Raw genomic sequence first — 15338 nt, forward strand, 5'->3', positions numbered from 1 at the left:
GAATTCCCCAAATCAATATACGGAACACAAAGCGAGAAAAGCAAAACGAAAACTATGCCAATTTCCTCACCCCTGTATCAAAAAGGCTGCTATTTTAGTCAAATCGACAGTTTCCTGACTAGTCATTTGAGCTTTTTATCAAGCGGCAAATCCGTTAAAACACTTTGTCGAATAGCGTATTTTAGATTTTTGTACTTAGTATTTTAAAGACAGAGAAGATTCACATATAATTTTGCATAAATAAATGACGAAGTAAAAGTATGAAATATAAGGACGTACGCGAAAACAAATTCAGTAGCTCGTCATGATTAATTAATATTAGTTTGAAAAGCATTGATGCTGATGCGTGCGAATGTAGATAGAAGTTGGTTGATTAACAGAGTTTCAATGAGCGAATATACTCATGTATATTATATGCGAATATACTTACGTACATAAAATCATGCGTTTTTTTCACATGGGTAAACGACCAAAGAACTAACTTACTAAGAAGAATTTGTGACATACTAACTAATATATACTTACTTATATTCGTAACTTAATCTATACTAATATTATAAAGCTGAAGAGTTTGTTTGTTTGTTTGAAGGCGCTAATCTCAGGAACTACTGGTCCGATTTGAGAAACACTGTCAGATAGCCCATTTATCGAGGAAGGCTATAGGGTACATATCATCACGATACTACCAATAGGAGCAGAGTACCAGTAAAAAATGTTACAAAAACGGGGAAAAATTTCGCCCATTCGCTAATGTGCGCAAGCGAAGTTGCGCGGGTCAGCTAGTGTACCATATATGTTGACTCATTAAAAAAAGTGTGCACATAAACGACAAAGGCATCTTAAACACATCAAAAACGTGCTTAGTGTTTAAACTTCCCGTTTTCCCACGTGAAACGTGGCGGCATTTTCAATTTTTCTCTTCCAACTTTTAATAGAAAAGGTTAGAGGTATTTGATTGCGGTAGGTCATTCTTTGGTCGAGCATTCCTTTTCCAGCGTTCATTTAATTCAACATTGTTCACAGCATTCCGTCCATTTATCGGTCCATTGGACAGACGGATGGTACCTAATGCTTCGTGTATGGTACACATGTTTTTCTCTGCGGCTATTGTAGAACAATGCTGGCTGTTTGTTTTAGAACCGCTATTTCCTTTTTAATCGTGTGGAAGTGATTTGTTTTGAATTTGGTTCCGACTCCAATTTAGGAGCGGAAAGTTGCGTACTTTTGCAAATTGCCCATGTCGTTTGGTTACGAGCCATTATACAAAATATTTTGATATCATGGTTACTATACATGTTTCTATGACACTCAATAAGAAAATCTAGTAAGAAAATTAAAAACGAACCAATAATACCATCGTCTTGGGGTGAAACTGTTTTGAGCAGATACCACCAAATCCACTTTATTCCACTGTATCCCAAACTCAAAGACACGGGATTGTCTTAAAAAGAGAAATTAAAAAATATATTTGTTTAAAACACCTACACTTCTAATTGACGTGGAATGTACCACCCATTAGTGTTTTGGTTGACCACAATCATTATCAATGCAATTTTAATACATTAGTTAACACCGTTCGCTAATTGGTTCACATTTGATACATCGGAATATCTCAAACATGACAACATAATTCGCTTTCCTATAGTCCATATTCATCAGCTAAATAAATACAAGGCAACTGTACCGTGCAACTCGCTCTAGTTTTACTTTAATACAAGCACACGTTACTCCGATAAATCATGTTCGTGTCAATCAATCGCCCCGGGGTTATCAAGCCGCGTATCAATCCATCAATCGAACTATATCAATCGGCCGTAGTTAATAGAGTCTATTATGTAACACCGTACTTGTTACAGCAAAAGGTATACAGAGGTCACTATTTTTTTTACTATGTTAGAGGGTTAGATTAAGACTTAGTCTAATGTGATATATTGAATACTTTAAAAATATAATACTATTACATACATATAGGTTTTCAACGGAAATGGAAAAAATCCAATAGCATGTTACCAGTCTCCAGAATTGAAATCGTAACTTCTTGTGCAGTAGAATTTCTCGTTTGGTAGGGTATCGAAGAGCCAGCGTTAAACATGAAAAATTACTAGAAAAATAGTTCTTGTAGAATACACTAGAGGGTGCTATTTTTGATACAAATTTTCGGTAACTAGTTGTCGATAGTTAACTGCGATCGCCTCTTTTCAGTAGTACTATCATTTGTGCTGCATAGGCTATTTTCAGTTAGGCATTGATATTTGAACAGAGTTAATCAGCGGATTAATTAAATATGTTAGAATGAAGCTACGTAACGTATTTGTGTGTTTGTTCATTATTTTATAATGAGAGATGAGCCGTAAATACAGTTACTAAAATAGAACAGTAATAAATGAATGAAGTATTTTTAGGTATTGCGTCGTTTTATTAAATGTGTATGTGTCGTTTTATGTGTAACTGAAAATATGCAGCGTATATGTATTATTTTTGTGTCTTCAACACACACTATGCACGGCTTATACTTTTTGCATTAGAAGATATTTTATTGTTGCTCCTGTAATACATTTGCAGTCACAAGCAAAATTATATAACCACTGTCACGTTTTCAAACGTTATCAGATCGAAACCCTAAAAAAATAAATATTATTTAATATTAATTAGTCGTTTAGTATTCAAGCAAAATAATAAATATCACGAAAATTCTTATAGCAAATCTATTTGTCAATAAGATGGTCACACAAATACCATTCTGAAATCAATCTTATGAACAGATTCTTAAGAAATATTTAATTAAAAATTGTAGATACGCTTGCTTATATCACTTAGACATTCCTTGAAAACCTTCGAGCATTTGTAGACATGCGAGGATTTCAGAAATTGTAGGAACAAATTAAAAAAGATTAATGAAGATCTATTCAGTTAAATTCTAAGCATTTTCGAGTATAGTCTTTTGTCACTGCTAGATTAGGTATAAACTTATGAGCTATCGCATCTTTTTTCGACGTTCGAGTTTGACCATGCATTACCTGGTGGCCAGTCATTTCTGCTTTGGTCTACGACATTTTACATCTAACACCTTGGTACTTGTCGGTAATGTGATCGATCACAATATTCAAAGCAATTATAGAAATTAACATAAATGATGCGAAGCTTTTAAATAATTTTTACCTAGTAATGAGATTAAACGATTTAGATACAAGAAAAGCAAGCCTCAACATTTTGGTCACAAATTAATTACATAATCAAAAAACTTGAAAGTAAATATTGCCTCTCACTAAAGTTACCATTAAAAAGAAAAGTCACACATCTATCACGTTTCTTATCTTTATCTGATTGGTTGAATCCTTACAAATGCAAGCTTCGTAAAACTATCCGTTGTAATAAATTTCACAATACATACGAGCCTGTTGCTATTAACTGGTGACATAGCCAAACTCTTATTTATAAAGAAATTTTATAATATAAATTAGGTAAGTTTAGTAGTACTTTGCCCGATCCGACTTATCAGATTTCATAAAATTGAATGCATCTAAAAGCAAACTTGGAAAATAACTTAATGTTAAGGGAGAAAAGCTGAATGAAAATCCATTAATACTATTTCCGACCTTATAATGAAATGGGATTTCCAATAGCGGTGAAACTAACTGACTATGACGCTTCTTGCTCATCTATCCATTATTTCTTATCCGTAGGTGTTTTATATCGAGTCAAACTGTGATGTACCTAATTCTACCTGTCTACATGACGTTAAGATGATATTAGATGTGATGTCGAAAAATTTACTACAATTGTTACTAATTCTTTCATATGATTGTATTATGCGTATTTAGCAAGAATGCCGTATTGTAATGCATCAAGACCTGCCGGTTTAAAACAAAGACCAAGACGTTACAAGATGTTTTCAAGAGTCACAAATAATTAGGGATGACCAATGATGTAAAAAGTGACAGCAAATGTATGTTTTAGCCAAGTTCCGTGATTGCCATAAAAACGAAAATTAAGCCGTAAGCGCCGTAATATTTCTACACAATTTGTTACAGAAAGTCCTTTTGAAATTAAAACAAAAATCCTTGCAAGAAAAACGGAGAAATATTTTCGTAGTTTTAAAAAGAAGGTTTCTGATTAAATTAGCTCTGTGGTAAAGCAAAGAACTGGAAAATTACGAACACAAGTGATTTTATTTTTCTTACTTAAGACACGACAGCTCTGACGCTATAAATAGTCTAGAGAAGCTTATTACACATGATGTTGTCATAAAAACTAGCTGCAAAAATGTGCTGCGGTGCACATTTTTGCAGCTAGTTTTGCCTCTATTCACTTGATGATGTCTAGATGTCTTCGCGGGGCTCCTCTTACTGGGTGGTTTAAAAAAAATAACTACGTGATGTGTGATTATGTAAATCCTAAGATCTATCAAGTGAATAGTGGTAAAAATTCGAAATAAAAGAATTGTTCGGACATTTACCTTTGAGAGTTGGTAAATCTTAGGTTTTACCGGAAAATCTTAGGATTTACCACAGTTCGGGCTTTTACAGTAACATATATATAGGTAATATTTATTTTTTATTCTTTTAACACTCTTCATCTTTTCCGTATAACAAGATGTCTGTGCATCTGTGTCTGAAGCATGATAAGTATGTAAGAGACATATGTAGCTAGAGACGTTCTTTGGTCTGCCTACCCCTATGGGAGAAAGCAAGATTTTATATACATACATAGGTACTCGTATGTTTCTTTCAACACGTCTTGTTTAATACTCAATATTATTCCATAAACCTTTATTGGAAGCCTATACCAAACATATTGAACGTTACAACAAAATATCGCCCCGGAACGAGCTACTGAATATTTTTCAAAGAGAATACCTTCATTCTCAAAACTGACGAAGAATAATAGTTTGTTTTAGAAATGTAACGGAATATATTGGAATATTTATGTCAAATGCAAACTGCATAATTTATTTCCATTCGTGAAATAGAAACTGAATATTCTTCAATCGGACTTGTACGGTACCTTTTATGAGATTGTTTTATATGTTCTATTTTATAAAACAGACGTATTTCGGAAAATTCGTCGTGCAGTAGAGTAATTTAATTTAGTTTTCGCTATAGTATTGGTCTTAGTTCCCTGAATTTGTTACTACAAACCTAATATAAGTTTAATTATTTATTTTAAGGTACCATTTCTATACTTATTTAGATTCATATTTTATGGGTTAAGCTATTTATTGTGACGTAACTTAGTACCATCTACATTCTACATGTATACATTAATGTTTAGATTTTTGGGACTATAATTATAAAAATGCATTATATTCTATAGGTTACTCAATAATTGTAATCAGATCAGAGGATTGGCTTTATTCGTAAGCACTTAATTCATACAATTCAATAAAATATAGTAACGTTACAATATACTCCGTGACAATAATCAAATAAATACCTAACATCATATTTCAATATTTACAGGCACACTAATTGTTAGGCAATCCACGGACTACTCTATGATGACGTCACGAGGGAAATCAAGGTAGTTCTACTTTTTCCATGCCGTTTGATTCAAAGGCAGTTTCATTTGAAGGTAATACTGCTTTTCAGAGGAGGACAGCACTAGATTTGATGACGTCATATTGTAATGATAGTACTAAAAATACTGATAGATTAAATTGCCACTGTAGAGCGGTCGGTAGTGTAGCCAAATGCTGTACCGCGATTCTCTACCACTATCGACTACCGACAACCGGCCAGCTATCGGCATTTTGACATTTAGAATGTACTGCCAAAAAAGTTTCTCCGACGCCCGTCAGAGGCGCTGATCAGATTTTCATACAAAATTTCTTGATGACAGGTCGGTTGTCGGTAGTCGATAGTTGGAGAGAATTGACTTCGAAGTTTCAATTCCCAGCTCGAACAAAGTGCTATTGGTCTTTTACTAATTAACATTAGATTATTCTCAATCGTAGTCCGGAGTTTGGTAACGTGTGCGGTCTATGGTAATAGGCTCGCACCTTATTACATGGGACTGACATTGTTTATGGCGAAAGATCTCTGTTTACACTTTTGAGTAGGTATATCGGGCTTGAAAATTTGTATGTATGTAAATTATAATGGAACTTCAAGAAATATGGAAGTCTCTTTCGTGTTCCTGTAACAAAATAAGTAATAGGATTACCACCGACTGAAAATGTTGGTTTTTTAATGGGATTATTTTTTTTTTCCAAACTTCTTTAGCCAATTAAAGGTTATGTAAAGGGACGAAGAACGACGTTCTCGATTTTCAAGCTTTGTTCATAATGAAATAAAAATGAATCATAGAAATGTATGCCCATATATGCCTGAATAAGTATACAGGCATTATACATTTAACGGCTCATGGCTCTGCCTATCCCTATGGGAAAAAGGCGTTGTTTTATTTACTTCTATGAATGTACGTATGGACCTAATAATATTATAATCATGCTTTTAATAACTTTAGGACAACTGGACCAAATTGGATGGAGGACCATGTAATAAAAAAAACGTACTATATCTGGCTAAAGTCGGGTGGTGTCGTTAGTTAATCAATAATTTAATTCCTTTGTGTGCTGCGTTTTTCTGTATTAATTCATTTTTCATCTATTTGCGTGCTTGTTGGTAATAAATTGTTATTTTGATTAGCGTTGAAATATAAAGGTAGTACGTTGACTCCTTAATTGAGGGGAAAGTAATATTTAAGTAATAACATTTTGATAAAAGCTGAGTAATTTTACGATTATTGAATGAAAGCCTGTCTTTATGACCTCTGGAAAAATATAATCATACAATTACATTTTCAACAATTACTTTTCACTTGCTCCGTGATAATTTTATCGCAATCGGTTTAGTGTTTTAGCGATGAAAGTGTAACAGATGAACAAACAGATTATACATTTAGATTTTCCATTTAACTATGAATTCGAGTAATTCCAAAAGATGTTAAAAATTTACTTGATTTTTGCGTTTACGGTTTTCAATTGTAACCATATTATTTTTCCATCATACCTAAAATGAAAAAGCCATTATGAAGAATTTAAAGAAAACATTGCATACGTGTATCAATTTCGTATTAACTTTACACTTTTAAGTTCAATAGATTTGAATAGAATTGTGAAATGTGATTCAAAGTTACTTTCTTATTCTTAATAATGGTTATTAGTATGAATGAATTGCATTTTCAATTGTTTTTGATTGTTTCAGCTGAAACAACGTCTTTTTATATAAGTTGCACGACTGTGCCACGTGTAAACCAATTTTACATACATACGTACATAATATAACGCTTATTATACTCTAGGTTTAAACCGACTCCAACATAGTTGGAAAAAAGGCTAGGCTGATGATCTTCTTCTTTTTATTGTATGGTTAGTGGTCAACCTAGTGTCAAAGTTGTTCAAGCCGCCCGAAGGCCTTTGACGAGGCTTAACGACTGTTATCTTAGTAGACAACAACCGGTACCGACTTTTACGTGCCCTCCGAAACACGGAGACGCCCTGTTCAAATACCACTATGCGGTCACCCATCTATGGAATGACCGCGCCAAGGTTTTCTTAACCCACAGATCGTTTACCGAACGGTGTGCGCAAGTGGCTACGAGCGCCTCAGGCTGATGATGATAACGGTACCCTTAGGTGTAGGCTAAAGTATATGAAATACACCCGTGTTTCGCCATTAACGGTGTTAGTCTATGAATGGCAAATAACAAAACCCATAATTTTTTACTTTTTTAAACTCTTGCGACTTGTACACGTTATATTATAATACAACGAGCCTTAGTATTTTTTATCAAAATATGTTTAGCTTTTCAGTCCTGAGAATGTTAGAGACAGACTTACGCAATTATAATATTAGTTTGGATTTAATGTCATCGTATTTGTACATTATATAATTATTACCTTACATTTACATTGGTACTTTTACTGAGAATTTGATAACAAAGGCTATTTAACATCAGTTTCAAATTGAAAACCCTAAATAACATGTATTTTATAAATTAAGTTTTGTTATATCATGTTGTTACAAAACATATTAATAACTAGTGAAACCTTCAACTAGTTTATAGTTATAACAATAATGAATCACTTTGAGCTACTGTTTTTATTCAGAAATTCATTTGAGTCTGAAATATAATATCATATTTTCTGTCTCAGTTATTTAATAAAATAACTTGAGATTTTATATTAATAGGAAACACTTCATCAACTATAGTTTTAGATTTGATATCATTTATTAGATTAGATCTGAGTACAATCTTTACTAATATTATAAAGCTGAAGAGTTTGTTTGTTTGATTGTTTATTTGTTTGAACGCGCTAATCTCAGTAACCACTGGTCCGATTTGAAAAATTCTTCCAGTGTTAAATAGCCCATTTATCATCACGCTACGACCAATAGGAGCAGAGCACCAGTGAAAAATGTTACAAAAACGGGAAAAATCATGGCTCTCTTATGTGATGCAAGCGAAGTTGCACGGGTCAGCTAGTAGTACATAATATCATTAAAGTCGTATGCGTAGTTATCGTAACCGGCGGTCCTGTATGACAAGATGTATGGATGTGAATAAAGCAAGGTAAGTTTTTAAGGATCGTAGCATCGCGTTCTTTCGTCTCAGCCTACCTGTTTGGGAAAAGGCGTGATTTTATGTATGTATGGACATATTATAATTATGCCTTTAATATAAGGGCAGGTAAATGAGTAGAAACCATTTTCCGAAACGCCCACTTACTCATACTTTTTGGCATAAATGTTACCTACTTTATTGTTCAGTAAAATATTAACCACATGAATTTATATGGTCAAATGTAACAAACAATTGAAGACGGTAATGGAACTCATTTGTGACGCTATTATATTTTTCACCTCACACGATTCAACTTTTTATCGAAGTAGCTACCTATTAACCAATCAATACGTTTCACTGAAGATAACTTTTTTATATCTCGTGACTATTTTCACCATTACGGCAAACGTTTTGTATTGTTTCCAAAAGTATAAATGCTTTAATTCTCGTTCTATAGCGAAAAATATGTTACTCTCATGTACGCATTACCGTTACACGTTGCAAATGCGAGATTTTCCCGTAAATAGGCCAAGTGCAAGGCGAATGTCGGACGTTGAGAAAAAAGTATTTTTATGCAGCACCGTAATATAGCCGTCGCGTTTTGTTTCCTGTACCTATTTTTACACGGGTCATAAAAAAGACAGCTCTTTTAAATTCGTACATAGAAAACTATTCATAATTTCGAATGTTTTATTCCTCTTGTTCGAGATATGAATCTTTTATCCGTGTGTTGTACGTTGTTTATTAATGTAAACGTCCAAATATGAATGTCAAAGGTGCTTATCAATAATTCAAATGTCGCTTTGTATCAATTGTAGAGACTAAATCTTTAATAATAGTTTGTACAGAGCTATTTCTTGACTAACTCTAATTAAATTTGTCATTGAGAACCATTTAGTTCGTAAACGACGTTGTAACTAAATTGTCGGACAATCTTAGGAATTCCTTTCAAATTATGTCAATTCGAACAATTCAGCATCCTTCTCCAATTAAAACAATAAATTTTAAGTCGTTTCCAGCTTTGTTACTTACCGAAAGACACGTCAATTACGAAGCATTAAAATTTTCCGAACCGCCAACTCTGCGGTGTCGTCCGCATCATAAATCATCTAAAGCTAACAAACTTTCCGCACTCCAACCAAAATAGCATTTAAAGTACCTGCTTTCGACAAATATTAATTTACGAGATCAAAGACTTAAAACAATTTAGTACTATCATTGAATTTTTATAAGAAAAACTATTTCGTAAAAGTTTTATTCTTAGTTTTTAACTTCACTCACTCAACACACACGCACGCACTTTTCTTTTAATTTAAAATTAAAACTGCTTATTAATTTTAATATTGGAATACATCGAATTCGATACTGGAAATAATCGATGTTGAAATTCGGTAAAGTAGCGAAGACACGCTGCGTTCAAAGTTGCGAACATTCTGACGCGTCAGTAAAGAGGCGACCACGCGGGGGAGTCTCACTGAATGGACTGGAGTTAGCAACTCGTACTCGCACGAAATAGGAGTAATGCGCATGGTTCGGGACCAAGATAATCCGGCCTAAAAGGCGGAGATGAGTGCAGAAGGCTTTTAGAATGCATCTTTTCAACACCGACTGCAGAAACTCGGTGGCTGATTAGCTATGTGCCATCGCCGCTAGCTCACAGCTGGTTCGACGTAAAAAATGTTTTACGAGATATTTCCTTCGGGTGTCGTAAATTATGTTCGTCATAGATAAACATTAGAATTTCGAGCGTTGACTGAGACTGGCCATTAATTACAGAAAAATGTATTTCGAGTTTTAATGACATGTTGTACATATTGTTGTCATAATAAAATATTATTTAAAAGTTGTGAAGTAAAAGAATTGTTGGTTTTAAAAACTAGTTACAAAGTTTGAAAATGCTGCGCTTTGTGAATTGTAATAAATACGAGTGAGTAAACTTTTCGCGGTAAAATATGTGTTTCGGAAAAGTTTTGTTACTCGAATGCACACTGAACTTGAGCCCTATTGAAAGTACGGGGAAATTGAATAGGAAATATTTTATACGGACGATAAAATAAATGTATTGTTGAACAATACGAATGGAGTTTTAACTTTCTCTACTTTGGGGTGACGTGAGACTTATACGAGTACAATGGCTTTCTTTCAAATATTTTTGTGCACAACTAACAATGGCTTCAGATTTTAATACTTTTTCTAAGAATTTAAGGCGTTTTTAAGTTGTTATGTTAATGTGTCATCTAAATGTAAGGGTGCGATTTGGAATCTGAAAATAATATCTTTCTCGGTTATCTGAAGGATGGTTATTTACCACTATCAATTGTTGCCAATCGAATTACTACTGAGATTTTTTTATGGAATAATTTGTATGAAGCCCTAATCAGCGCCCCTAGCGTATTCCGCAGGAACTATTTCTAAGTAATAAATGTCAAATGTGTGTGAAGGAAAACATGCTATAGAATACCCTAGACTATCAAATAAGAAATACGACTTAATATAATACCAAACAGACTTCATAAATCTCAATATGGTTTGAATTACAATGATTGTTTGTACATTACTTCAACATAGTTGAGTATAATCTATGTTAGTGCTAAACTCTGACAAAGTATCTAATGAACATTTTTCTTCATTATTACGATATTTGTAAGGAAATATGTAGGCGGTTTTATAACATAGCTTAGTTTATGATCCGACTTAAAGTAAACGACAGAACCAGTGGCGCAATAGTTATTATGATCGCCAGTCGTCTTAACCTACGTTTACTGTGATGTGTTCGATTTTCATTTGGAGCAGATAATAAAATGAGTATTGTTTGCAATAACTACTGTTGTACGCACAAGTATATTAACAGCGTCATATTAACCAACGAATTTATGAAAACACCGTAATCTAAAATTATTATTTTGACGCCGCTTTTGTAACTAAAATTTGATGAAAGAAAACCTATTCTGGTACACTGTTTACTGCGCCTACATAATTTAACCTTATTTAGTTACTTATAATGATTCATGATTTTACTATTCTCAAATGATATAATTCATAATCCAATTAGTTCCAAATTATTACTGACATCTAGTATTAATTGTTAGTTAACTAGCTTATAAATTATTTACCTTTAGATGCTGACCGCTTAGTCCAAGTTGAGGGAACTAGTCCCAAGAGGACTTAAGTCTTCTTAGTTCGCCTTGTTAGTTCCTGTTTAGTAACTGAGTAATTGATTTGACTTCACGGCAAATTATTTACTCGTACAATCTCATATTAAGTTTAATTTTATGTCGAGGATTCAAATAAGATTTAAATAATTTAAATGTTATTTTTTATTGACATACAATAATATTGAAACTCAAACATAAAATAATATATAAAATGTATAAAAAATGTTAACAACTGACAATATACTTTGAAGTAATAATAACAATAACATAAAATTGAAAGCCGAGACCTTAGTTGTAAAATACTATAAAATTTTGTTAGCCTCAATATGACGGTACTCAGGCGCTAAAATGGCAGCTTGTTGCTATATTCAGGCACATAGAATTAAACGGTGCGTGCGTTCCCAGAGACGTAATAAAATTGCCTGCTGCTATCTTCAGGCATACAAATCTAAATGATGCGTACTATTCTATTTTCATCTTGATAACCAGTATAGAGAGAATTGGTTAGAGCTCTCAACGATCGCCTTAGGCAACCGAAGAGATATTTTATGAAACTATTGAAATGCAAATGACGACCTGAATATGCTTTAGTTGGGAACTATGATAAAATTCCTTGTGACCCGAATAGTTCAAAGGGGTTTTCAATGAGGAAAATGAAATATTAAATGCAGATTTTCTTTTCAAATTCAATGAAGTGTACGATGAGTTTTTGTCTTAATCGATGAAGTTCGAAAAAGGTTGATTTTTTATTAAAGCTAGAGTAAAAAACGTAATCAAAGAAAAAAATAAATAACGAAGATTTCTAAACTTTTCTAGTAAAATTCAAACAACAGTCGACGTATTTATGTGTAGTGTCCTTGCAACTATTCGTTTTTTTATTTGTAAAGTTGTTCATTTCTCCAGTTACTTGGACTAAAGAAAACGACATAATAACGCTAGGACTATCAGTAAAAAAATTTTCGAATAGCCAGCGCGTTATTTCGAACGAGGCCCTCAACTATTCAATTTTCTTCTATATTTTTTATTAAGCCTACTTCTGCCGACTGCGGAGCGTGGACCACCCTTTCATTGCTTTTTACATTCCAGTACGCTTCTCTGTACGGCGGTATCCATCAAATGCAACCACACACCGTGATTTATTAAAGAAAAAATATGTTATAGTATGCATCGATACATGTATGTTTGGCACCAATTAGGTAATTAACACGCGAATGTTTTCCTCTATGACCTGGCTGCAACAAACTAACGAGGCATTGCAAATTTACATAATTTGATACCTTGTTTCTGAATAATTATGTGCTATGTTTTTGAAACTATTGAGCTGTCAGTTATACGTCAATTTTATTTAACTGGAAGGTGTAAGGGCAAAGGTCACACTTACGAAACGTCAGCAAAAGGAAAATTTTGCGCATATAATGTTTCAGAGGGACAATTGCGAGCAGCTGACGGGTCAAATCTCTAACGATTGAGTTGCTATCGAGATTTTTTGTATAGAAGACTGATCAGCATTTCTATTATATTTTGCTTTTTATCTAATTTAGCGTAAATTGGTCACCACGATAAAGACTCTAGAGTAAATTCATTATCCATACTTCGAAAAAAATAATGCAAAAATGGAAATTTGCATATAAAATGAGTCACGTGGGTGAACTAGTTTCAAAATACAGCAGCATTGACAGGGACTAATTTTTCTTTTGCAGTTATTGTTTAAAGTATAATGTACGCACATTACCGTCCATCATGACTATTGTTCCCATTCTGTTAAAATATGTAAAGATACTATTCTCGTGCGTGAGCACTGCGAATGTATGAATTTTTCAATACTTTCACTAGGTACTTATGAATCTACTGTAGCTGAAGGAGAATCAATAATGTAACATTTTCTTTACGAATCAAAGGCACATTGTAATTTACTGTGTTTTTCTTCTCGCTTGATACCATTATAACTTGATTTTGAAAATATGTCGATAGCACATTAAACTAAAGTAATCTAGTTTCTCATAAAAATATTGTTGGATCGTTGTATGCCTAACTGGACGTTTTTAAAGCATTTGTAATGAAAATATCTAATGTAATAATTACATTGACTGTTGGAATATGTCTACCGCCTGCATTGTTGTAAGTAGGCAACCTTATAATATTCTTTGTAAAAAAATATTACATATATAATGCATGTAAATTTAGGAATCAAAGCTTACATGATAAATGTCCTGCCCTTTTCTTAAATGTAGGTAAAACAGAATTTTGTTAGGTCATTTAAATTCTCCCACGTCCATACATCTCGATATTCGTGTAGTACTACGCATCTGACCTTTACTTTATAGTTCAGTTTATATCGTAGACTAGGTATTTCCGAAGCTTGTTAATGTAATCAAATGTGCGTGCACGTGAAAAACTTGGCCAAGTTGTTACATAATAAGTTAATTAATACTAATAAATATATGCTTATACTTAAATACCTTGGGGTTAGAAACTTTCTTTTAAAATCTAAATATCACCCACAAACACATAAAAATGGTATACTGAGTAAAAAATACGCCTGCATAATTAGTTTCTTGCTATTTGGCCATCATTTACAGCCGTTAAAAAAAAACTTCCAATAATTATCTTACATTTTTCTATTACCTACGGTCATCCGTATGTATAAATATACGTAGAATTTATGTATAAAAAGAAGATAAGTATGCAATAATACCAAAAAAAAAAAAAATTATAATTCAAAAGAATTCTAACGCGTAGTTTCAATTTAACTTGGCGCTCGAACATCGTGTGCCTAAATTTCATTTCTATGAATACCCGGAGAGTTTATATTAGACTATGAGAGGTACTAAAGAAACATATTTACGAGTACGTCCAGTTTATTTTACATATTAGATAGTAATAACATTATTGTAAGCGATTATTTGTGGTTCAATTTATTACTGAAACTATTATAGTAACGAAACGTTGACCGCTAAACGGTTTAATGAACACACGAAATAATATTATTCTGTATATTTTAATCAGATTATGGAGTAAAAATATACGAAACCTGATAAAGTAAATGCATATTTTTGTTGACAAACGGGTTGTTTATAACTTTTTTTTTTAATTTTGGCTAGCCTTCCGTAACCAAAGGGTAAAAACGGGATTCCTACTGAGACTTCACTGTTCTTCTGTTTGTCTGTCTATCTGTCTGTCCGTCACCAGGCTGTTTTTTTTCCTGCTAGACCCAGACACTAAAAACCGAATATGATAAATATTCGAGGGGCTTTCATACAAAAAGCATGATTTTATTGCAGTTTTTTTATAAAGCGCACGAAACGAATTATGGCACAATACTGTTCGCAATAATAATAATATGTAAACGGGCTAAATTGATAAAAAAGAGAAAAACAGCTTATAGATGTGAATCCAGAAGTGGGGAAAATAATAACATAATGTACTGTATAAAAAACAAAGTCCTTTTAAAATGGAGCTGTCAAACAATGACAATTTAAAACAAAAGCCCTCCAATTGACAGTTTAACACAAAGCTTATCACGAGCATGCATTGATGCACGTGACGAACATTAAATGTTCCAGTACATTGTGTAAACGACACTGACACACATTTAGATACGAGAGGTGTGTGTGCGTG

At 33.1% G+C, this 15338-nt stretch overlaps 1 protein-coding gene across 1 annotated transcript in view; it reads right to left on the bottom strand.

Annotated features, from left to right (window-relative positions):
* LOC142979536 (neuropeptide CCHamide-2 receptor-like) overlaps positions 1 to 10033 on the bottom strand; it is a 93564-nt gene extending 83531 nt beyond the window's left edge. The window contains exon 1 of the mRNA XM_076124490.1: positions 9597 to 10033. The gene's annotated coding sequence lies outside the window, so the exon portion shown is untranslated. The remainder of the gene's footprint in view (positions 1 to 9596) is intronic.
* Between the last annotated feature and the right edge of the window lie 5305 nt (positions 10034 to 15338).

The sequence above is a fragment of the Anticarsia gemmatalis genome, chromosome 16, assembly GCF_050436995.1.
Source record: "Anticarsia gemmatalis isolate Benzon Research Colony breed Stoneville strain chromosome 16, ilAntGemm2 primary, whole genome shotgun sequence".
Taxonomy (NCBI): domain Eukaryota; kingdom Metazoa; phylum Arthropoda; class Insecta; order Lepidoptera; family Erebidae; genus Anticarsia; species Anticarsia gemmatalis.